Consider the following 25,191-nt stretch of genomic DNA (forward strand, 5'->3'; position numbering starts at 1 on the left):
ATATGGCTGTCCACTAGCTACGGATAAAGAGACTGACTTCATAATGCCTTGGATTTCACAGAGACTTAGAAAAGTAATTTGATAGAGCCTTAATGAGAATCATGGTGAGGGTTTTAAAAATTAAATAGCCTGGAAAGCATTCATAAACCTTTGTGGAAGTATTCTTTTGGGCACGATTGTATTTCCATTAGTTTGGCCCAAGAATATTTACTAATTGGAGTTAGGGGCTCAAGTCAAGTCTTTCATTAGCTGGGAGGAAGCCATTCTGTCCTTCAAGCAATGACAATGGCACTTCCTAACGAAAAGTAGGGTTCTGTATGACACTGCTGGTGTCTAAGTGTCTCAGAATAAACCAGCTTCAAGTATTACAGCAGGTAGAAAATACCAGCTTCCCTTCCATTTCAGCAGATGTTTACTTCATGGGAAAAGAATAGGTCCATTCTTGAGCACTCTCAAAATCCCTTTGCCAACTAAAACCAACACCAAACCCAGACCAAAGCAAAACATTCCAAACTGTGTTCTCCTATATCACCATGGTGAACAGGCTCTAACGTAAAGTAAACATATAAGCAGACAGGAGTTTTTCCTGAATGTGATAGCTTGACAAAGGAGAGGTGAACAAGGTGCCATGTGAGAGCTAATCTCTGAAATGCTTTATTTCAGGGGTGCAGAGGAAGGTGAGGAGTGAATCTACATCACAAGATGATTCATGGGTGCTCAGTGCTATGTGTTCATCACGTAGATGGTGCTGTGTTCAGCCCTTCCTTTTGCTCACCCGGTCGCCCGTGTCACTGCTGGTTTGTTCCACGAAGGCGTTCTTAGCCGGGGACCCCTCCACATGCCATGTGAAATTCCTACCAAGAAGCCTTGATGTACTACCTCTGCTGCAAAAGAAGGGGAAAGAAAAATATTTTTCTGGTCTCTCTCAAACCTCTTAATTTTCCAGATATTCCAAGAGCTGTTTTCTAAATTTCCCCATTTCTCCAGCTCTGTGGCCCCACCTTATTTTGTCTAAGGAAGAAGCAAAGCACAATGAACAGAATATGGATCTGGGGATCAGTCCCTTCTCTGGGGTTTTCTAGATGTGGGACCTTGAAAAAAAATCACTTAGCCCTGGAACCCTAACTTCTACAACTGTGAAATGGAGATGATTGTGCTGATGGGTTATTCTGATGGTAACTGAGATAATTTGGGAAAAGTCTGGTCACGTTGCTTGACAGGTAGAAGGAAAACAGTGCACATCACTGCCTTTCCTTTTCCTGAGATTATCCAACTCCATTTTTTGGTGGGGGTGGGCATCATTCTCTAATTAACATTTACTTTTTTGAAAGGTTGGAGATATTGAGGCCAGGCGGTTGGAAAAGGACAGAGAGATCCTTTTGACATTGATTCGGGTGCGTATCTCCTCCCAAGATCTGAGTATCTGAATGGCAGCTGGTATCACAGGACAGGGTGCTCATATTATTACACTTGAGATTTGTATTTCGAACTGGGTGAGAGGGAGGCATCTCCATGTAGCAACAGTTACTTCCAGAAATCCAGTATTTGAGATTGTTCCCACCTCTTTTTTGGGAATGAACTACACCTGTACTTAGCCCATCCTCTCAATTGAAGAAATACTCTCTTTTGTTATCAGGGGTCTCCATTGCCCAGTGAACTGTCCATCCTTCGTGCGGGAAAAAAAAAATAGCACTGCTTGTTCATCATTCCAGGCTCGAGGGTGAGTAGGTGTTGCTGCAATAGAGTCTTTGTCGTTTTTTGTTTCCTTCTGACTAAATGCCCAGGCATTTAGAAGTGTGAGTTTTGCTCCTGGTGATCCATTAGAATTACCCAGTAGCTTTTCTACGATTCAGCAATTGCACTACTGGGTATTTACCCCAAAGATACAAATGTAGGGATCCGAAGGGGTACGTGCACCCCGATGTTTATAGCAGCAATGTCCACAATAGCCAAACTGGAAAGAGCCAAGATGTCCATCGACAGATGAATGGATAAAGAAGATGTGGTAGATATATATACAATGGAATATTATGCAGCCATCAAAAGGAATGAGATCTTGCCATTTGCAACGACGTGGATGGAACTGGAGGGTGTTATGCTGAGTGAAATAAGTCAATCAGAGAAAGACATGTATCGTATGACCTCACTGATATGAGGAATTCTTAATCTCAGGAAACAAACTGAGGGTTGCTGGAGTGGGGGTGGGGTGGGAGGGATGGGGTGGCTGGTGATAGACATTGGGGAGGGTATGTGCTATGGTGAGTACTGTGAATTGTGTGAGACTGTTGAATCACAGATCTTTACCTCTGAAACAAATAATGCAATATATGTTAAAAAAAAAAGAAGAAGAAGATAGCAGGAGGGGAAGAATGAAGGGGGGGAAATTGGAGGGGAAGAAGAACCATGAGAGATGATGGACTCTGAAAAACAAACTGAGGGTTCTAGAGGGGAGGGGGGTGGGGGGATGGGTTAGCCTGGTGATGGGTATTAAGGAGGGCACGTTCTGCGTGGAGCACTGGGTGTTATGCACAAACAATGAATCGTGGAACACTACATCAAAAACTAATGATGTAATGTATGGTGATTAACATAACAATAAAAAAAAAAGAATTACCCGGTAGCTTTTAAAACACTCCAGTGAAATTCGAAACTCTGGGGGTTGGATCTGGGCACAGGTAATTTTAAAAGTCCGTCAGGTGACACTGACATGCCTCCAGGACTGAGAGTCACTGATTTAGACCCTCAGCCCTGCCAGGGTTGTTATTTCATAGCAAGGCCATTGTAAGGTCTCCAACTAAAAACAATGTTGCCATCTAACAGGCCTGTTTTTCCTTTGCCTTGGCGTTCTGTTTGAAGTGTCCCACCCTCCGTAAATTATCTTTTGAATTCTTCCAGTAAAAACGCCGTGATAAGTTTTTAGTAATTAGTAATTCAGACAAAAATTCAAGGAAAGCCTGAACACTTACGAGGGTAAGAGCTGGGTCCCCGGGCAGGTGAGTGGTGACTGACTGAGTCAGGAGGCTGGGGCTGGGCTTCCGAAGCAAGGTTCTGAAATAAATAAAAATTAAAACACAAAGAGGAAGTCCCATCCGGGGGAGGTGCACTCAGATGTGGGAGAACGGCATCCCGGCATCCAGTCTTGTAACTGGTCTCCTGTGTGTACTTTCGTTTCCTCACAATCTCATTTCCAGACCAAAGCCGGAGTGATCTTTTAAAAATGCAAATCACTTCTCTGCTTACCACATTCTAGTCGCTTCTCACTACTCGTACAACAAAATCCAAATCCCGTTCCACGGACAACAAAGGCTCCTGCTTACCTCTGTGTTCCCAGCTTGTACCCTCCCCTCTGAGCTTTGACTCTGCTCCAGGCACCCTGGGCGTCTTCTGTTCTTGACTAATGCTCATTCAGTCTCCACTTTGGGCATTTGTTCTCGCTCTGTTTGGAGGGCTCTTTCCCCAGACCACACAAGCCTGGCTTGAGTTCCTGACGCCCAGCAGCCCCCCTCCTAGGACTCTCCACCTTCCATTTCCTTGGCAGCTGTGTTCCCTTCTTAACCAACTGAGCCACCCAGGCGCCCAGCTGTGTTCCCTTCTTAAAGCATCATGTTCATTTTGTCCCTGTTCTAGAAGGTGAGCTCTGCAACCCCAACTGTGATTCGTTCACTACCATGTCTTCAGCACATACAGAGCACCCATGTTGGTCCCTATTTCTCTCGAGGAACAGAAGAAAAAGTGCCCCTCTTGACAAAGGGCTGCAGAGCCTGTCCCAAAGACCCACAGCCCTAGGAGTCCCTTTGAGGTATTTAGAAAGACGTCTTCCTCCTTCCAGGTAGATGCAGGCCTGCACTGAGATGCACAGGCAGAAAGCAGCTTGAATGCCGGTCCTTACTTAGCCGGTGCAAGGGTAGGAGGTGGCCAAAGTGCCTGGAAGATGGTAGGTACCGAGTAACAGTTTACTGGGTGAATTTACAGAGGGTGGTTGTGGCAGTGTTCATCCACAGAGCCCATTCCCCTGTGTCTGTATGTAGTCACGGAGAGTCAGCAACGGACCAGCGGAATGCTGATAAAGGGGTAACAGTTTCATCTGCAGAAGAAACAATAGGCACCACCACAGAGTTGATAGCATTAGCCAAATTCCATGGTGTCAACAGTCCCACCACAGCCCATTTTCAGCTATTAATGTGATGCCAATGGCACATGAAATTCCTGAAAACTGAATACTTTTACCAACGATTATTATGATGTCACCAGGTTATACTCATTCCCGCCCACCAAATCAAGCCATACTCCAGGTTTGAGCCTGGGGCGGGGGCGGGGAGCGTCAGATTCCTGTTCAGAGAAAATGACTAATCCCACACTTGCTCAGAGCAGACACAGAGACTGTTCGTATACTGTCCGTCGGCATCTTCACGCATGTGAGGACCAGGAGACGGTTTGTCTTCTGGGTGGAATGGGGAGCTTCAGGGTGTTTCAGAAAATAGAGGAGAAAAGTAATCTTAAGGCTGACGCCAGTTACCTAATCCATTGAACTGTGCTTCCTTCATCTATGAAATAAACAGTTTGGACTACACCCTCTCCATGTCAGCTGAACAGACTAGGATTCTATTTGCCATTTGGGGATTCACGGGAAGGGAGGGCAAGCCTAGAGTGTCCGTGGTTTCTCTGTATGAATGAGTTCGTGCTAGGCATATCAGTAATATATCAATCTTTCTAGGCTAATGGGTATTTACCACACATTTCTTTTTCCAGTTGAAATAAAATGATCTAGGTTCAATTTGCCCTGAAGCTAAAAGTCAGGCTTAAGAACTTCTCCAAATGCCAAGGACAGTATCTATGTGAGTAAGAAGGCAACTCTTGTCCCATTTTTTTTCTATCAGAGCTTGTATACTGATTTTCCTCCTTACTTCTCCACACACCCCATTTGACATCCTTTGTCTGTTGGGAATTTCAAGCCAAAGTTAAACACGCGCCCAGGCGTGCAGACAGAAAGGAAATCCCAACCGTCAAGCTGGGGCAGCATAAACCACTGTCATCAGGGGCTCAGTAACAGCTTTCGGAGTTGTAATTTCTGATGTTGACCTATCACTTGGCTGGGCAAACACTAGTGTGGAAATATATTATTACTACCCCTCTCCCCACTTCAACCACCAGAACAAACATCCAGCTTCCCAGAGAAATTCGTGTGTGCACGGGTAAGACCAGAGCCCTCTGCTGCAGCCTTTAAACTGGGACACTGAGTTCTACGAGACTCTGCCGTCCTCACCCGAACTACTGAATCATGTTTATGTATAACTTGCATATTAAAAAGCAACAGCCACTGTCAATGGTGCCAATATAAAAATATCTTAATAGCCAGTAACTGACTAATGAATGCTACCGTAATAACAGTTTAATTTGAGGAATTCTGACAGCTGGTTGCTTGGATGAGCATGGTTTCCAAGGAGTCCTGTTCCCATGCTGAGAACATCTCTAGCCTGCTGATTGATAGAGGTAGTGCACAACTGTTAAATGTCACCACCTCTCAGCTAAAGTAATAATAAACAGGAATGTTATGGTTAATTTTTCTGTATGAATTGTTCAGGCTCTATCTGGTAAGTACCAACCAATAGGGCTTAATAGCTGCCCTTCTCCTGGGAGTTGTAACTGGAAGTGAGCATTTTTTCTTTTCTTTCTTTCTTTCTTTCTTTCTTTCTTTCTTTCTTTCTTCTTTCTTTCTTTCTTCTTTCTTTCTTCTTTCTTTCCTTTTCTTCTTTCTTTCTTTCTTCTTTCTTTCTCAGCAAGGTTTATATATCAGCATGAATGTAGCAATTCTTGGTTTTTCTGGTGGATTTATTTTATTCCTTTACATAGCTCTTGCTCATCCCATTCTGCTTAGCAAATGTAATTATTCTGGCTAAGATGTAGCTTCCCTATTATTTCTGAACTTCCCAAGATGGTTTAAAGCAGACAGCTAGGGTATGAAATATATGGTTCTACAACTATCTTAATTATACTGCGTGACTCTGTGTTTGATATGGAATAGCAGTGTCTGGGAAGTGAATTTAATCTCTACAGATTTAGGACGATTGCCAAAAAGATTCATTGATTTTTTTTTCCAGACGCGCAATCTTTTATTGTATAAATGTCAGAAGCTTCAAATTATTAGGAAATGTGTCAAGAAGCTCAAGGTATAATAACATTCTTTAGAGAGCTTGATTCTGAAGACAGTGCAATGAAACGTTCAGAAAGAAAACATGTCTTATGTTCTTAGAGAAAAAAGCTCTGGGATTCGTTTTAATTTGTCATTTTGAACAGGATGAGGCCTCCACTGGGTACTTCGATGTGAAAGCCCTGGGTATGATGTACAGACTTTCCTCAGGCACCCACAGCTTTACAGAGACTTCAGCAGTCCTGGCCAAGAAGATATGGACTTGGGACCTGGGGCTTCGGAGCTAAAGTATGAAAAATCACTGGGATTTGTCCTGGTGAAGAGGTCATGAAGAGGGGGTCATAAAAAAAAAAATGGACACAGTATTAGGAGCTATGTCACCAGCTCAGGCAGAGCTTTTCTATGTCCTAAAATCAAGGGACTATTCTTAGCACTGGGCAGTGTATTACTTAGGGTGATTCTTATTGCAAATAATATAAAGTCTACGCTAATCGATTTGAATAAAAAAGAAAATATAGTGGTTCACATATCTGAAAAGTCCAGAAGTTGGGTAGGCTTCAGGCATGTGGGATTCGGAAGTCAATGATATCATGAAGGTGTGAGCTCCATTTATTATTGCCATTGCGCTCTAGCTTGTGCATGGGATTCGTTCTCGGGCCAGCTTCTAGCTATACTCGACTCCGTCCTTTGTCTAAAGATCTTAAGGTAAAGTCCTAAGTTTCATGCAGATTTGACTGCTGCTCTTATCAGAGGGTTCAAAGTCATGGATTGGCTTAGCCTTGGACCTCTTGGAGGCCCAAATGGAAAGCAGGAGCTCTTAGGATGACAGCAGTATGCTGGTGCAGTGGCCAATAGCAGAGTTTACAGAGATGGGCACAGTCTTCTTTCTGGACAAATAAAGGTTGACTCAAAGGCCAGAAGGTACAGAGCTCTTGCAAACCTCTGCACACCAATATGTTAATGTTTTCAAGCTAGACTGAAAATGTGGTAACCTATCTTCACTGCCTCAACAACCTGATCTGTTTATTTAGCTTATCACTCAAGGCTTCCTGGTGTGAGTTCATCTGAACTTTCCAGTCGAGACTTCCACCGTTCTTCAGCAGGAACCCTACATTCCACCTGGGCTGTTCTGATCTCACCTCCATGCTCTTCCTCACTCTTCCCCCATCCTTCATTTGAGCAGTCACACCTGACGCAGCCTTGAATGTTGTACTGGAGGAGGCACAGGAGAGTAACTACGAATGGACTTGCTGGAGTAAGACTGTTGGTTCAGACTCAGCTCTATTAGCAAGTTATTTGTCCTCACTCAGCCACAATTTCCTTGTATTTAAAAGGAGAATAGAATGGCTCCTAATTCAAGGGTTGTTGCAAGCATCAAATGAGTTAATATATGTACAAAGCTTAGAACAATGCCTGGCACTTAGCATGCATTCAATAAAAGGTAGCTATTATTATAATTCTTTATGAAATCATTCTCTGACCACCCCACATCTCTCCTCCCTCTGAACTACTGTGCTATTTTGGCTTGAATTCCTCATTCCACACTTACACATCTGTATGGTCAGATCACTTATATGGGATAGGAGGCTCCTATTAGATACTTCCTATTTCTCTGTATAATTCAATGCTATAACTCTGTATTACACATATCTACATATCTAGCAAATATTTACTGAAGAAATGGAATGCGGCTAAGAGTATTCCTATGCATATTCAGAAAGGATCACAGGTGGCCAAAAGTACCGTCTGAAAACACCCATGAAAATTCACCTTTCTAACAAATATTGTTTTGTGTACAATAAATTAAAACATTAAGTCTATGGAGCTAGGGAAAAGTTGATCAGTTGGTTATGTGTTACAGGCTTAAAAATTTCATTCTTTATGCAGGAAATATATAGTGAGGGTTATGATGATTTCTACCTTTCAGAGTATTCTTGGGAAATTTACTAGGTACAGGAATATCGAAGTAAATAGGACAATTTCAGACCTAACAGAAAAAGTAAACATTAAATATTACCAATGTTAAGAGAAGTGTAAAGGAAAAGTACAAATCCTATATAGTGAATGGATATGTGTTTATCAGTTTGGGATGTGGCCCCAACTTTCTCCATCAGATGAACAGAGCGCTATTGGCACACACAGAAAGCTGTTATAGGTACATTACATGTAGATAACAATAGCTTATCTGTATGATGTTATATACTTTCTATAGTACTTCCCTATTTCTCATCTGATATTCACCATTATATGTTACAAAGAAGATATTATTCTCTCAGTTAAAGGTTGAACAGACTAAATTAGTTGAGAGGACTTAAATGCTATTTTCAAGGTCAGAAACTTAGAAAGGAGTGGAGCTGATAGTGGGTCTTAATGACTCCACGTTCAGTAATCTCTCCGTGTTCTCTTGGGGCCCCTCCCCCTCCAATTCGTCTAGTATCAACTGCTGTTTACATATATTTGGTGAGAAGAAAAAGGTGAATATAGTGAGCATATTTGTGATAGCAAATGTGGCAGTCCTTTAAGGACTATCAGATTGGATATAAAAAGAAAATTTATTGGCTTAGCATTTATTTGTCTATTGCAAATGATATTCATCTACCAAGATATCCCTTCTGTTTTTTTACATGCTAATCCCACTTCATCCTTGGAGATTCAGCTCAAGTGTGCCTCATTCAGGAAGCATTCCCAGGTCATTCTTCTAAGTCTCTCTTCTCTTTTGCTGAGCTCACACATCATATACATTTACTTCTCTGTCTTCTTTAAGGAGGATGAACTCCTCAAAGCAGGTTCTACGCCTCATCCATCTTTAGTGTCTAGTATAGTCGTATGGTGAGGGGTGGGGAGAGAAAGAAGAAGAAGAAGAAAAATAGAGAGAGAAGGAATGTAAGAAAGAAAGAGAGAAAAGGAAGGAGATGGTATGACACAGTGCCTTTCTAATTACTTTACAAAGTTTAGTTTTCAAGTTACATTCTTGAACTCCATGAGAGAAAGAAACTCCAAAGAAGTTCTTTAAAATCCTAATGTACCCAACTCATCTCTTTTATTTACAGAAAATTAATAGCTGCCTTACCTGTGGATTAAAGTCAGCAGTGGATGAATAAGAATAGTTTAAAATCACATATGGCTCTGCAAAAAGAAGACAGCTAGACTAGAAGTCAGGATATATGGGTTCTAAGTTTCACTTCATAGCTCTGGATCTCATTCTTTGTAATCAGAAGAGTTCTGTACTAGAAATTTCAATGGTCCCTTCTGGTTTAAAACATTGTATTATGAAAACAAACTTTGATGGGGGGTATGGAATAAACCAAAAATGTACCATATATTATATAAACGAGGGGGAGAAATCAGATTACAATGATACAGTTAGACAAAACTCAAGTCCCCAATATACCTAATATTGCGGAAAAGAAAGGCTCTTTATTCCAGATGGCTAATTGAATCAAAGATTTGTGTGAATGCACATGAAAATGGCATGCATAGACATAAACTTGGTACTAAATAAATCAGAATAATCATGAAGCTTTTTCTCATGTAAAAACTTCTATTTATAAGCAAAGATAAAAGAGTACAGGATAGAATAGAGATAAAGGAGCACATGTGATTCATTTATATACTCAAGGTTCATGGCTTTTAATGACAGATGAAAGGAAATTATTTTTTTCTTGGATATATTACAAGCTATTTGTAGAAACTGAATACTATTTCAGTTAATTTATATAGAAGCTTCTACTCTTGCTACTAAAAAAGGCTTTTTTTTTTTTTTTGCAGTCTGACTTTTAACAATCAAAGAGATTAAATAGAGCATATGTTGAGACTATCCATCTTTGGCATCCCAACTGTCTTCTCATCAAAAAAAAAAAAAAATCATAGCACATAAATAACACATAAGTAGCTGTATCTCTTGCCTGATGAAACTTTTTTCTTTTCCAAGGAGCCCTATCTCTCTGGCATAGAAAATCCGGGGCAAAGGGGATGAAAGGGTACTGGGCACAAAATCAATTCTTTTTCTCTTTAAGATACAGATACGGTGAAGGAAAGGAAAAGATAGCAGATTAGTTAACCATCAAAATGCCTGGACCATAATGGACAAACGCTATTATTATTATTATTATTATTATTATCAGTAAATCTGCACCAAATTCCTTAGCTGTTAATAGAGGTGTAGGTAAATGTTGTTAGGAGCAATCCTGAGAAATTACAGCAAAGCAACTACATACTGTTTACACCCTATCAGTAATAAACCAGTACAAACTGAGGGCAGAGATTCCAGTTGCTGCTAAAACAGTTCTATCCTCGAACTTGCAGGTCAGGGTCAGAGCCATAGAATAGCCAAGGAGGTTTAAAGGTTGGAGACATTACATAAAGATCTGGTATTTTATAAGACAATATAAAATATTGTCTTATAAAATTAAAATAAATTATGAAAGATCATTTATTCAGCAACAGATAAATGGAGGTCAAAAGCAACATTGGGAAGGATGCGTTGAATTTGGCTTACAATGAACAGTGTCTTGAGAAAGTTGTCATTCTTGTCACAAACTGCAAAAACGTGACTCTACTATCAATCATTCCATAGCCCACATATGGACTGTCCTTCATTTTCTAAAAGCTATGAAAATTACAGATGGCAACAGCCTTCAAGAAACTAAACAGCAACTTAGTAATGAGGTGTTTGAAGGAATCATGTTGAGACAAACCAGGCTCCAGATAAATCAGTGTATTTTTACTTATTGTTGAAAAGTCCCATGACCAGATTTTTTTGACAGCAGAGAGAACGTGTAACATTTCTAGATGGGTGTTTTCTATGAGAGGGTGAATAGAAAGTCTTTTTTTTTTTTTTTTCTCCCACGAAGTCAAACACCAGTCTTGCCTAAAAAAACAAACAAAAGACTTCGTATCTAGTAGGAGATTTTGGGAACTAAATGTTTTCATTTCTCTTTGGTTTCTAATTTAGAAAAACTCAGCATCAGTTAATGGGGTGCACTTTAAGTAGAAAGCCTAAGAATATGCTTGTATTATGTAGAAAAAAACATCCTGGTGTTTTACCTTAGTAAGATTCACAATTCAGACATGCATGATAAGGTCCTAAATTCAACCACCCTCAGGCTAACGCTGATTCTCGAGCTCTATATTTTGTGACCTCTTCATGTATTTCAATATATGAAACAGCATTCATTAGGCTAAAATTTCTTGAGAAAATCACCTATAGATTTGTAGTGAATTTTTTCTTCAAGACTGACTCTTCTCTCTCATTTTTCCAATATGCAGCAGAGTTCAGAGAAGATTACAATGAACATCTGTATACCCATCACCTAGAGTCTACCATTAACACTCTACTTCCTTTTTCATCCATCCATCTGCCTCTCCATCCCTCTAAGTATCAATCAATCCATCTTATCTTCTGATGCATTTCAAAGTGCATTGTAGACACCAGTGCACTTTCCCCCAAATATTTCATCATGCATATCATTAGCTGGAGTTCGATGTTTGTTTACAGTTTTAGTCTTTTGACACAAAATTGACAGTGAAAAAAGAACACAGCTAAGATGTGCATTCTTAGTTTTGAAAAATGCACGCATCCGTGTTACCCCAACTCCTAGCAAGATATCAAACCTCCCCATTATTGCAGAAAGTTCCCTAATGTGCCTTCAGTATATTGTTGGGAGTATCAGCACTTTGTTCTTTTTTATTGTAGAGGGATATTTTGTTATGATTATACTACAATTTATTAATTCTCCTGTTTATGGACTTGAAGGCTGCTTCCGATTTTTGACTGTTATTAATAACGCTGCTGTAAAATTCCTATGCATGTGTTTAGAATCTCACTCCATCTACAGGTATTCTCAGTCTCTTCCCACAAAACTAACGACCCATTTTCTTTATGTGGAAGACTGTGCACTTCTGACCGCAAAATAAGTTTAAATTTCAGGCCCTGCCACCTGGACTTGATGGATTCAGTGGAGTGGTTCTGTTGTTTTGTTTTTGTTTTTGTTTCTTTTTCATTGAACATTTGAGCACAGATGGAAAGAATAAAGAAAAGGAAGTAATGATCTTAGGCATATTCTTGAAGTGTGAACGTACTGTTTTCTTCTAATAACTTATATGTGAAACACGAGTTTGCAACTCTAGGAGAAAAAAATAGAAGCATTGCTGTATAATCTCTGTACTTCTTCCATAAAGATTGAGTGTGACTTAAAATAGCCTAGGGTTATTAATGCTGTAAATCTCTCTGAAAGAGATTTCAGTGCTTGTTCTTCTTGCTCTCAAAAAAAAAAAAAAAAAAATGCAGTGTACCATAGATCTCACATAAATGACACAATTTCAAACTCTATCAAGATTAGACTTTTACTAATGCCTAGGGCTAAAATGAATTATGGAATTCTTAAATATTTCTCTAACCAAATGTGCTGAAACAGAACTTTCTGCTACAGAAAGACCATTTCAAATGGCTACCTGAACACTTGAAGCTTTGACTTCTGGAAGACACACAAGCATGAGGATTATATTATTGAATTAGTTCTTCAAAGGAATTAGAAACAACTAACTATACGTGATTCTAAGTTACAGGGTAGGGTGGCTAGGAGTGAGTATAAAGATTCCATCTAACTTACCAAGTTTTACGTCAAGAGTTATTATGATGCTATCTAAAATTTTCTTTTCTGGAACCCATTACTGCATGAACACACAATTGGAAACTCTGTGTACATGAAACAAATGATTCCTCTTAAATACAGATTTTTAAAAAATAAAATATATAAAGAGGGTATATACTTATTCCATCCATTTTTTAAAACAATTCAGCTATGCTGCTATTTCGTCTCTATCCATTCACCCACAATATTTCATTTCTAAGACTTCTGTGTTTTTCAGGAAGGCAAATGTACACTATAAGGTATTACAAAGAAAAGGAGATAAAGTTGCATTATTAGGTTAATATCAAGAAAGTTATATGTATGTGTAATGTCCATAATCCATAGAATGATAAAAATTAATAATAAGCTTACTGAAGTGAATATCATACCAGCATTTCCTATGACAGTAATAGCAGATCCTTTCAAAATTTTATTTTTACTATTTTTCTTTTAGATTATAACAGAAAAGGGCCAATGGGCAATGTTTCCTTAGCTATCTACGTCAGGAAAGCCATCTGGCACTCATTTTAATCACCATGAGGGCCTTGAAGGAACCAATAAAGCCTGTACTAATACTCCAATCTATTCACTAATGGTGATAATCAGAACATCTGGTCAGGGTTTTCCTTTACAAAGGTCTCCTCCAAGGATTATATAAGGTATTGAAGCTCCTATTGAGCTGTGTTGACTATCAACAACAGCTTCCCACACCCATCTTTGCCTGGCTCTAGCCTGACTGGCCATCTTGTCTTGGCCTATGGCCCAAGCCAATCTACATTCTAAATCTAATCTGAGTGTTTATAGGCAGCATGCCATTCATAGATTCTAAGAAGCAACCTCAGTTGGTTCTAAGAGCAACCTATTGTTCCTCTAAGTTTGTGCCTGTTCATAAATGATTTACATAGACTCCTCTAAGTTTGTGCCTGTTCATAAATGATTTACATAGTTCTTTTAGTCTGGACTCTGTCTTGGGTTCCTGATGTTACACTGTTATTGTTCAGCATCCACTTTGGTAGCTCACCCTTAACTCTTTAACCTCCCCAGTGTGTCTTTTCTCTGTTTCCTTCCAGACTTGAGGTATTGTTTCTCAAAAGCCCCTTGATTCCTTCCTCTTCTGTACATCTCTTGACCTCTCTCTGTTAGACCCAATGGTTTTTAGATTTATCTCTACTTTAGCCAACGCAAATTTTACGTATAACAGAATAATAACCGGACCAGAAATCTGAGATATATGGACCCTAATTTGGACTTAACTCTAATTAGCATTGCAATCTTCTGGGATCGCCTGGGATTTTTATTCATTTATACCATGGAGAAGGCATCTCTCCAATTTTGCTTCTAGTTCCAACATCCTATAATTTTGTACATATCTTTATGATGATAATAATTAAAATCCACTGTCTGCTAATATCTATGTTCAGTCATGTTCAGAATTTCCCAGTTATGAGGACCATCCCCAAGTAAATGAGACTATCTAGTCAATAGATTATCTGAGTCAGTTCTCAGCATGGTTGCAGAAAAGAGATACCTGGGAAACTTCTACAGACTCTATTGCCCGGGGCCCATTCAGACCAAACAAATCAAACGACTGAGAGCAGGGCATATGTAATGCATAAAAGCTCACACATGTAATTCTAATGTACAGCTGAGATTATGAACTACTATACTAACCGATATGAGTCATTTTATTGGATACAGATTCTAAAAACAACCATTTCAAGGGGTGAATCAGACAAAGTATTTCCTGGAACAACATAGGATGTTAATAAGTACGTACACGAATTCAAGAAGCAAATTGTCCTGTCAGCACAGACAAATCTTACCTTTTAGAAAATACCAATATGATGACTTTTGGCCCCAAACTCTGACTCTTACATATACATAGGGTTGATCTAAAAGACTCACAAACCCTTTAAATATGACAGAGATGCTTCCATTTTGGAAATTGTTGCATTTCCCTTAATAAGCTGGTAACATATATTCTTCTGAATCAAGAGTTCAGCAGAATTCTGCTTGTGGTGCTAACATCACACACTGGCAGACAGTGTTGACCAGATAGATCGCCTGGGTTTTCTTGACTGATGATGAATTAATCTCATTACCTTTCCACACTGGTAACAGTGAAATTTCACACATACTCACACAAGTGTAAAATAGTAAGAGTGAAGGACAAAGCCCAGGAGTGAGGCAAAATGGAGAACAGAAGTAATCACCGTGTATTACCACTGCAAAAATCAATAAAGCAAATATGTTCTTTTCAAGTGTCATATTACAATAATGTTTTTTTTCTGAAGACTGTTGTCTGTATCCAGCTTAAAAAGGCATCTGCTTGTGTTTGCTTAAAACAAAAGGGTGGTTGACTTAATGAATTATTTACAGGCATGCAATATGGCAAAAGTGTCATTATGAACTCTCTTCTAAGATCTCCTCTGGCTACTCCTGGCAGGGTGTCAATTTGCTTGTTTTTATGGTAGGTGCACGAAAATTGTGAAGCTATTCAAAGAAATGAGATTCTGCCATTGCACTTACTAAGGCACACAAACGCAGTAAGAAAGCCATAGTGACAAGAATGGCAGAAACATTTATTAGGCATTAAAATGTGTAATGTAGAGCTCATGGAAAGAAGGAACTATTAGAATTACATAAAGCTGAGTGCAGCCTTGAAAATAGGCCCCAAGCCTAAAAGAAATCAGGACAGGTCTGTAAGAGGACCTGAGGAGGGGAAAAAAAAAAAAAAAAGTATACTCTGCGACTTCTTTCTTTTTTCTGTTATGTGTACTACCTACCTCTCGGGATCTGCAGGGTGGGAGTGCTTCTGCATCACGTGATGAAGTAGAAGAAATTAAAAATCAGCTTTGGAGTTTTAAGAAACCAAAATAAAAGGCTTAAAAGGAAAAATTATGGACACAAAGTCACACCACATAGTAAGATCTAATTATTATTTTTAGAACAGCCTATCAATCCCAAATTTACTAAAACTTCTTTCTATAAAACAGAGTATCTAGACAGACAGCCTATTAAAGTGACGGTCAGAAGCAGGTCAAAACCCAGGGGAGGCCAGAAAGAACACACTTCACAGAGGAGATTCTAGCCTTCCTTTAGGTCAGAACTACGTGTATGTGGCTCAATGCTCCGACAGTAATCACTCATCAACGAGACCTGCTGATGGAGTGATTTGATGAACAGAAATTTCAGTTTATAAAAATATCCCCGGGACAAGATTTTGTAAAGTAGAATCAGTTACTATGGGTCATTTCTTCCCGATGAGCCCACAGTGCCAGTCTCCAAATTTGGGAAAGAGGCTATGAAGAGAAGGAGTAGGAGGTGTAGTTGTGTATTTACACTTTCAAGACTCTGGTGATTGCCTGCCGTGCGCTGGGCCCCACGCTGAGCCTGGAACATTCGATGGTGAGCCAGGCCTCCATCCTCCCTGTCTTCATGGACCTTAGAGTCTAGGAGGGAATTTTTGTTTAAACCTCTGAGGGGCTTTCTGTGCTAGGGATTCTGGTGGAAAACTGGTACGTGTATCTTCAAATGCTTATTATACTCTGAGGGTCATAAATGTGTATAGCTATTTTTTTTCCTGTTTGAATCAAGGACACGGTCAAAATAGTAGATTTTCTTATGAACTCTTGGAAAGACAAACTCCTACATGCTGATAAAAACGTGACCCAAGTATGATTAAGCATCACTGATATCGAATGCTTGAGCTACACGACCTCTCAAGATGGCGCAAATAGCTTCTATCGTAAAAAATAGCAGCTGTGAGCTACAAAGCCCTCTGGTAGGACTGTGGGACCAGCATACACATTCAGATTGTAGCTGGAGCGTTTTCCAGTTTGAAGGACGGGAGAGTTGGGCAAATCACCCCCTTCCCACCAGGAGTGAGGACTGCTCTAACAGCTTTGAGGCTCTGTTCAAAGGAAGTAAGAAATGAGTAATCACCAAGCCAGCGGGTAGGACTGATTAATTTGCTCTGGCTCTAGTCAGAGATCAAATTCACCAGAAAATTGCCAAAGTACATTTGCTCTTTTGTAGTTCTAGATATAAATTTAAAGTTGGGATTATCAAGTCTACTGGTCTTTTTATCTTTTGGTGGTTCCTGTAGCCATGTGAGTTTTATGCACACAAAATAGCAGTAAAGACAAGGCTAAGGGTGTGGACTTTGACGCTCAGGAATCCGGGGCAAAAGAACAGACCCTTTCCAGGCACAAGCTGTGCAGCTTTGGATAAGCCACTTGACCTTTCTGAGCTTCAATTTTCTCACTGGGAAATACGGAAAATAATAGTAGTTATTATAATAATACCTAAAGTAATGATTGTCACGAAGGTTCAGATAATTAACGTAACAGTTCCTAGTCTAATAAGTAATAATACATGCTCAAAACTGTTAGATTTATATTATTATCATTGTCATGATTTTAGTTTCCCTACCAATAAACTCCTCTGACAATCCTTTAATGTTAAGCCAACATAGCAATTTCTTCTAAGTCATATGTGACCCCAGGTCCACTGCTTGCATACTGGAGCTGTTACACAAGAGGAAGGCAGGAAAAGAATACTATTTCAAAATTAGTCAGACATTTATGTATGTTGACTGTATACTATAACTTCTCTGGAGAAGGCAGGCTTTGCCTCTCTCATCTGCAACTCATTTGGCCCCCAACCAGGATACCTCTGATGTGTGTGTATCAAGGGCAAAGACAACAGGGCCACTACACTAAGGACAGTGGGAAAAGAAAAGAGGTGAAGGGCTCTTCCTTGCCTCAACCGAGTACTCTCCAAATTGGTTTCCTCTAGGGCTTATTTTCTCTTTGGAAGAGCTTCCTTTTTCTTTTTTTTCCTCCTTCAAATTCCTCCCTATTACTTTGTCACTCCCTCTTCGCTCCCAAGCCACTGCTGAGAGATTTAAAGTTGTCTCCTGTTCAAGAAGAGCCTTCTGAAATGGGAAGGTGTTGAAAAACTGGGATGAGATCCATTGGAAAGGAATAAAGGAAACTCTGCTCTAGAAAGAAAGTCTTTTTCCCTTGGATAGGGCTTTCATTTCACTGTGTTGGTGTGGCTCAAGGACCAAAACCAAGCAAGAGAGACCAATGGGATCTGTCTTCCTCAGTCACCAAGTTGAAGGCCACAGAGGGCCCAGAAGCTCCAGAATTATGAATGCACCGGCTGGGAGGGTCTTTTCTGAAGTACCTCTTCTTCAGAAGTATCTGTTGCAGAATTCCAGGATTCAAATTCTGTTAGTATACTCCAGAGTACTGAGGAACAGAAGCGATGTTTCTCAACATTTTAAGTACCAAATGCCATTTAATTAAGCACTCCTTGGGAAGCCACATTTGACTGATATCTTGCTCATTTAATTTTAATATTTCTACTGAGTTGACAGCACAGTCCTACCAGTAAGACCTGTCATGTAAGGCCTATAATCAGTAAATAACCAAGGAATATAGAATCAAATAGGCACTATTCTTTCTTTCTTCACTTCCTTACAGTATCGATTTTGTGTTCATTTTTAAGTTTTAAAAATTAATATATTTAAAAATAAAGACACCTATTTAAAATATATTTTACACTATTATAATGTCTTGTTTATACAGGGGCTTATTATTTTTAAAGTATTCACACATATATTATGGAATTAAGGTAATAATCATACCTAGTTTATTGTTATCTCAATTTAACAGATAAATAAACTCACAGAGAAGCTGTATCTTGTGTAAGGCCCCAAAGTTAAAGAGGGACAGAAGTAGGAAACAAGCCCAGATGCCCTAAAACTGAGTTTTAGATCAAAGCAGAGAGGAATTTTGTATCCCAATGGCTTTTAACTTATTTTTAGCACTGACTTCATTCCTCAAATGAAATGTCATGCTTAAACCAGATGCATGTGATGAATAAAAGTGGGTGGTAGACCATCTGCTTGATTCCCCCCTGCCACACCACCTCCATCTCGGAGAGGTCTCTGAGGAACTACCACGGAATCCAGAGGGCTTCTCAGGGTACAGGTTTGATGGCACTTAGCGTCTAGATATGTCTCATCCCCTCTGGGCATAATCACAAGTGGGTACTACTGGTTACACAGTTTGTGGAATACAGTGCAAAATGGAAACATGGGCTCCATGTTAAAAAATTAAGAATTTCAGGATGGCAATGGCAGAACCAAGCCTGAGGCCCCCATGAGTGAGGGTTCTATGTGATTATACACACTGCATGTCTGGGAAGCCAGCCCTGTGTGTGGACAAGAAGTTATCTAACCCTCTTACTAAGTGGTCTCTAGACCAGCATGTTTATCTTTCCACAATGATCCTTGTCGATGCCCTAGATCATTCTCATATTTATGTTTCTGTTGGGAAAGGGCCATTAAAACTATTCAAATTATATTGTAATGGGGTAATTTTTAAGTTTTCAAAAAAAATATTTCTCCCCATGCCTGCACACCAGATCTCACTCTAGCTCAAAGTAGATACCCATATTCCCAAAGAGATTAATTTTTTTTTTTTTTAAGAAGCCTGAAGTAAAATACATTCATTTTATGTCATGGAAGCTCACAGCTTGGGAGTGGATACTGAAAATCCCTTTCATCTCTTCCTCCTAATCCTTAACCCACCATTATAATACCAACTATCAATCTTGGTGGGCTCAGTGAATAGACTGTATCACTAGACTGTGACAGAGACACTGCCATATGTTCATCACACCTGTCTCATATTGGTCCTGGACACCCCGGGAGATGATGTTTCCCAGGCTCTCCTGTAGTTATGCGGCAGTAGAGTGAAGGAGTGATGTTTACCTCTTCCAAGCCTGGCCCCAAACCTGTACACTCCTCCAAGCACGTGCTTTTTCCTTGGCTGCAGCCAAACACAGAGGACCCAGAGGGGAACACAGATACCTTAAGAAGATGAAAGAGCCAGAACATGGAAAGATCCCAGGGTCCCCAAGTAAGTCCATACCACAAGCATCTTGGTCCCCAGTACTGGTCCACATTGGACTGTGCGGTGACTGAGAAGAAATTTGTACCTTATTATGCGACTGAGATTTGGGGTGGCTGTTTTCACAGCTAGCATTACTTTACTTATATATAGCACAGAAAAGATATTTCTAACATTTCTGTGGCTCAGCAGGAGTTAAAAAGACATAAGTGAGCATTCCAAATAAGGTTCTCTGTCTTCCGATCCCAGGAAATTTGTGTGAGGAGACGCATAGAAGACAGTACAACGGGAGGAGTTATAGGGCCATATATATGTCTCTTGAGTTTTCCTTTTTGGGCATCATCTTGGAGAAAAGAAGGCATGTTAAGTACATTGTCAGGATCATTTCTTGCCCTTATCTTTATTTGTGACTTTCAGAGACTTTTTTACCCCAGTAAAGGATAAATCATATCAACCCAGTGATGGACCAGGTCCAGGCAGAGGGAACCCCTGATATCCAGCTTTCCCAAGCATCCCCTGGTTCTTAAGTGGTGTAGACAGAATTATGTGGTACAGTCTCACTGGAGGAGAGGCTAGAGGGATTGCTTATGTGAGGAAACAGGGCTGTCTGGCATGGGCAGCTGAGGAGAAAACCAAGACAGGGCCAAGTGGAAGTCAGAGCCATGTCTCACAGAAGTCAACAGAAAGAGCACAAACCCAAACGAGGTCAAATCCACCAGAGAGTGCTATTGGGCCCTGAATGAAGTGGGTCAAGATCACAAGTGACCCGAGCACAGAGTTTCCCTGGGAACACCTTCAGAGCAAGCAGCACACGGATGAGAAGAGGCCGGAAGCTTGGGTAGAAGGGCCCTACCTATTCTCTCTCCTGGAACGTTTCATAAGTCACCTTGTTCAACCAACGCGCCCGGATAACGCCACAAGGAAAGAAACAGGACATGGGAGCTATCTCAGAGAAAAACATGCCTAGTCAAAAGACCGAACACTGTAACTGGGCTGCTTAAATTATCCATATGGATTATACTTTAAACAGGATTGGACGTTTACCAGGTTGTTGTTTTTTTTTTTCCTGTTAATCACGAGGTGGGAGATGGGGAGTCGGCAGGGGATGAAGGTGTGGGGGTGTGTGGATAGTGACAGGTTTGGAAGCTCAGATCAGCTTAAGGCAAAATAAAGTATTCTTGTTTTCTTTGCACATCTGAGTTCTGATAGGAGTTAAATTTGGTCAGTCTTCTACCTAAGATGAAAAGAAAAGTGAACTAAATAATTTCAGACTCTGTGCTAAAACTCCTACACCTCAGAGCTCTTTCTCATGGGAAAGCCTGTCCATGACAGGTTTTTGTGGACGGATGTCACTCCTTTTCTCCATTCAGTGGTACCATGTTTTTTAAAGGTACAATTTTCCCACCTCCATCCTTGTGCAGTAAAACACACAAGAAGGAAAAGTGTAGAAAACAGCGCTAGATTTTTCATGGTTTTTCCCGAAGCAGTGCCCTGAAAAACCAAGCCTGCCAAGAACAATGTCAGAACATCAATTGACTACAGCGATAACAACATACCCAGAAGGCAGATTGTCTGACAATAAAGTTGCCAAAAAAGAAACTGCTGTACCTGTGGAGACCTTGAGTCGTTCCACGAAGGTGGTCCATAACCAGTAATAAAGGCAGCACAGAGCAGCTACGAATTCTTCTTTTAACCCAGTGGGAGCTTCCTGAGAATTCTGAGCCATTTGGCTTTGCTGAGTCACTCCAGGAGAGATACAAGTCCTTCATCCTGAGCAATGGAAGTTATTTAGAAGACAACTACCACCAGCGCTAAGCATTTCCCTCTTCACGCTATTCTTGAAATTTCACTTCGGTGAATGATTGAGACCAAATCCTGTCCCCTGATAACGAGCTGCCAGATACAACCGCATGAACAGAAATGCGATTGTTGGTTCTCATTTTTTGTGAAACTCCTGCACTTACCCTAAGTTGCTTTAATCAACTCTTTTGCCCAATTCTTGAGTGCACCAGAATGGCCAGGTACAGTTTAAGCCATAGTGAGAGAGTTTTAAACTTGACTATTTCTGAGTTTAACAGTAAAATGGATGGACCAGAATTGGGCCATAGCAGATCTTCTCTCTTGTCTGGAGAACTTACCAGACCAAGTTTTCTTGTGAGTCTGAGAAAAGGCTGAGAGCACAGAGAACAAGCATGGAAAGGGGATATAGAGTCCCTGGGATTGATGGTAGAAGTTTATAAAAGATTATGTCCAGCTCTTCAAAGTGAGGCTGACTTCTAGGTTTTGTTTTGTTTTTTTTTTTTTCTTTCCCTCTATCTTCAAAGTATATACTAGGAAAGCAGAAGGAACTCAGAGAAAAAGACACAGACTTGGTGAACTTGTCCCCTGGTGAAGTATCAAGGCCTGTGTGGGTCAGGGTGTGTCACTCACTTGCAGAATAACCCAGGTCTTGATCTGTTCTCTAGGAGTTTATGCAGGGTTGGTGTTCTCCACCAACGAGCCTGTGAGCTCATTTGGGGCAGGGATATTATGTTAGCCAGGGTCTTAACAAGATGGCACACTCAAACTAGGTTAGTTCAAGGAAGCTTTAAAAGAAGAAGAAAGATGTGGGCAGGGTGTAAGGAGATCACAGGGAATGGTACAGCACTCAGGATAATCAGAGAGAGACTGTTACCACCCTAAGCTCAAAGAAAGCCGGAAGAAAAGCATCCTGGTGTCTCTGCTCTGTGACATTTCCGAGTGGTCAGGTGAAAGGAGGCAGGCCAGAGAGAGGGAGAGTTCTCTTAACTTCCTGTCCCTCCTGCCATGGTACCCCAGGGACTGAGCCCCAAGGGGAAGCCTGAGGGCTCCGAATCCCCAGAGGCTCTTGGAGCAGGGTAGAGAAGGGCAGAGAGTGGATCTGAGAGAGGCAAACGGAAGACGCCCAGCACAGACACGTTACCTTTCCTCTTTTAAATCCACAGCACTTGGCCTCAGCAACAAGCTGTTTGATTGAGAGGTTGCTCTTGGCATCTCAATGACTCTTTTTCCTTATCCGTATAGTAGCAATGCACCTGCCTGCTTCCAGGGCCCACAGGAAAGGAATGGTTTATATCTATTTGAGGCGCCCTCAAAGAAACTGACTACAGGAATGATTTGAAAGCATAATTTAAACCGAAGCAATAACGGACCCCTAAAAACCCTGATCAAGAGTCCTAAATAAATTCACCTTCTGTAATGGCCAGGACACGTCTATGTCCTCAACTTTATGAACCAACTCCAGCATGCTGGAATTTACATCCCTCCTTGATCAATCCTTGGTAAGGAATTTACTTCTCTAATAACATGCTTCTCAACATCACGCGGGTCCCAGAATGACCATCAAACAGAGGCAATGTGAACAGCTGGGACTATCTGATGGTAGTAAACACAGATGTGCCTGACAGGACATTAACTGCTTAGCACGTTGATGTAACTGACTTCCCAATGTTCGGCGAGGCTTTGTAGTCCCTGAGATGCTACTGCCTGGGTATAACGATTGCTGTGTTCCCCATCCACTCTTTGGCAAAGGTGTTTCTGGAGCATTTGATGCAGCACATCGGCTCGGTGTTAATTATGAGATCAGCTCAAGGCCTGTGATTTAGAGGTTGGGCCCCGAACCCTTTCAGTAATTCAGTTCCCGTAAGTCTGTGTTATTGGCTCCTGAATGCACTTGCTTAAGCTAATTAAAAAATAAGCTGAAGAAATTCATTTCTTATGCAAAATTAAATTTGACTTACACATTGAATATTGCACCTTGTCATGTTCATTGCTAGCTCAGTTCTACCTTTTACTGTTCACTTTGCAGCTTGAGATTTCCCTTTTAAAACAAATGTTTGTATTCTCAAAGAGACAGATTGGCCTTTTTGAAAATATTTGGTTATGAAACAACTTTGATAAAGCATTCAAATATAAAAGAAAGGTTTTTAATGTTCTTTTGTGGCATGATCAGTCAACCAACACCATCACGCCACTGACAAATTGATAGTCTCTTGATGACATGGGAATGATCCTTCAAATACTCTGTCCTTTTCATAGGAAAATGGCACTGGTGGGCCTGGGAGGTATGAGGTATCAGCAATATTAACTTGATGAGTGGGGAACTGTAATCTCTACCCTGTGCTACCCAGCCTGCCTAGTAGCAGTGTCATGTATATATCTGCTGTAGAGGTTGATGAAATTAAGAGCAGGCTTTTGCAAGAAACCAGGTCTCCTTTTATTTTTAAATTGAAACAAACACATAACACAAAAGCCACCCAGCCTCAGACCAGTGTTCTGTGTGTCTGTTCATGACTAGGCTTCCAGACGTAAGGGAGAAAAATCTCAGGGCAGAGTCATTTCTAACATCTTTACCCTGAGCCAACTGTCTTGGAAATGCATTCTTCAGGCCCAGGCCATACTGACCTGGGACATACATCACTGCTCCTGAAAATCTTCTGAGTTGCCTCAGATTACTGTGGAGGGGCCAAGGGTGTCACCGTCACATAAAGCGCTTGGCAAACACTTTGGAAAAACTAGAGTACTCTTTTCTGTTAGAGAACGGTTGAAGTCAGGACGGCAAGCAAGCGTTCTCACTTGGCTGTTCTGATTATTCAAAACAGTTATACGAAGTAATGAGCTCAGACGCTGTCAGGTGAATCCCAGGTTCAGGGGAAAAGACGGCGGGATTGGCTGGGAGGTGTTGGAGGCGTGAGGATGGGCGACTGCATCGCCCCTGCATCTGGCAGCCCCAGCCCTCTTTTCCAGGAACTGAGATCAAGCAATGTTTCTTAATGGAATTCTGTGTCTCACAGATGATATGTGTGATGATTTTATCATGATTTCACAGATATAAGGTATATGTGTATACATATAACGAAGCACATGAAATTCCAAAGGAATTCACAGAATTTGGCTAATAAAAAAAGTGATTTAATTTCATGTTTATTTAAAGAAAAATACCTAAGTTCATAGCAGAGGTGGTAAATATGGCAAAATGCTATAGATAGAAAAGAAATTATTCAATAAATTGGAAAAAATTATGCTACATAATAGGAATGTAGACATAAACACAGGCTGGAGGAACTTGAACTCTCTTCTTTTTCTCCTTTGATTTCAACCAATTTTCACTCTCCTATCAGTGTCAGCTATGGTTTTCAGAGGAACTGTCTTAATCAACTACCAAGCATTCTTTGGCTGCAAATAACATGGCAGCTTTTCAAAACCCTAAATGTTGTGGGTGCCCTGGAAGAGAAAAAAGGTAAATTCTGCACCAATAATTGGCTGGCTTGGTCATCCGTCCCCAGAGGTGGGAATCACAGCAGTTAAAATCCTAGGGCACTCTCAGTGGGCCACAGTGAAAAATTATTAATGTACACTTGGAATCCTCACTATTAACTAGTTTGGAATACTTGAGTCAACCCATTATGTACATTCCTCTCATTGGGGAAAGTAAATTGAGATCAGAAGCCTGCTTGGTGATTCATGA

At 40.5% G+C, this 25,191-nt stretch overlaps 1 long non-coding RNA gene across 1 annotated transcript; it reads right to left on the reverse strand.

Moving 5' to 3' along the window:
- Positions 1-671: 671 nt before the first annotated feature.
- Positions 672-21,393, reverse strand: LOC114209449 (uncharacterized). Its single transcript, XR_003609352.1, has 3 exons — positions 21,315-21,393; positions 2,967-3,048; positions 672-884 (listed from the first exon to the last, which is right to left on the reverse strand). It is a non-coding gene; the product is annotated as an uncharacterized LOC114209449 (long non-coding RNA).
- Between the last annotated feature and the right edge of the window lie 3,798 nt (positions 21,394-25,191).

Source organism: Eumetopias jubatus, unplaced genomic scaffold (genome assembly GCF_037043125.1).
Source record: "Eumetopias jubatus isolate StellerSeaLion01/CBP00866 unplaced genomic scaffold, mEumJub1_p1.0 scaffold_5, whole genome shotgun sequence".
Lineage (NCBI taxonomy): Eukaryota > Metazoa > Chordata > Mammalia > Carnivora > Otariidae > Eumetopias > Eumetopias jubatus.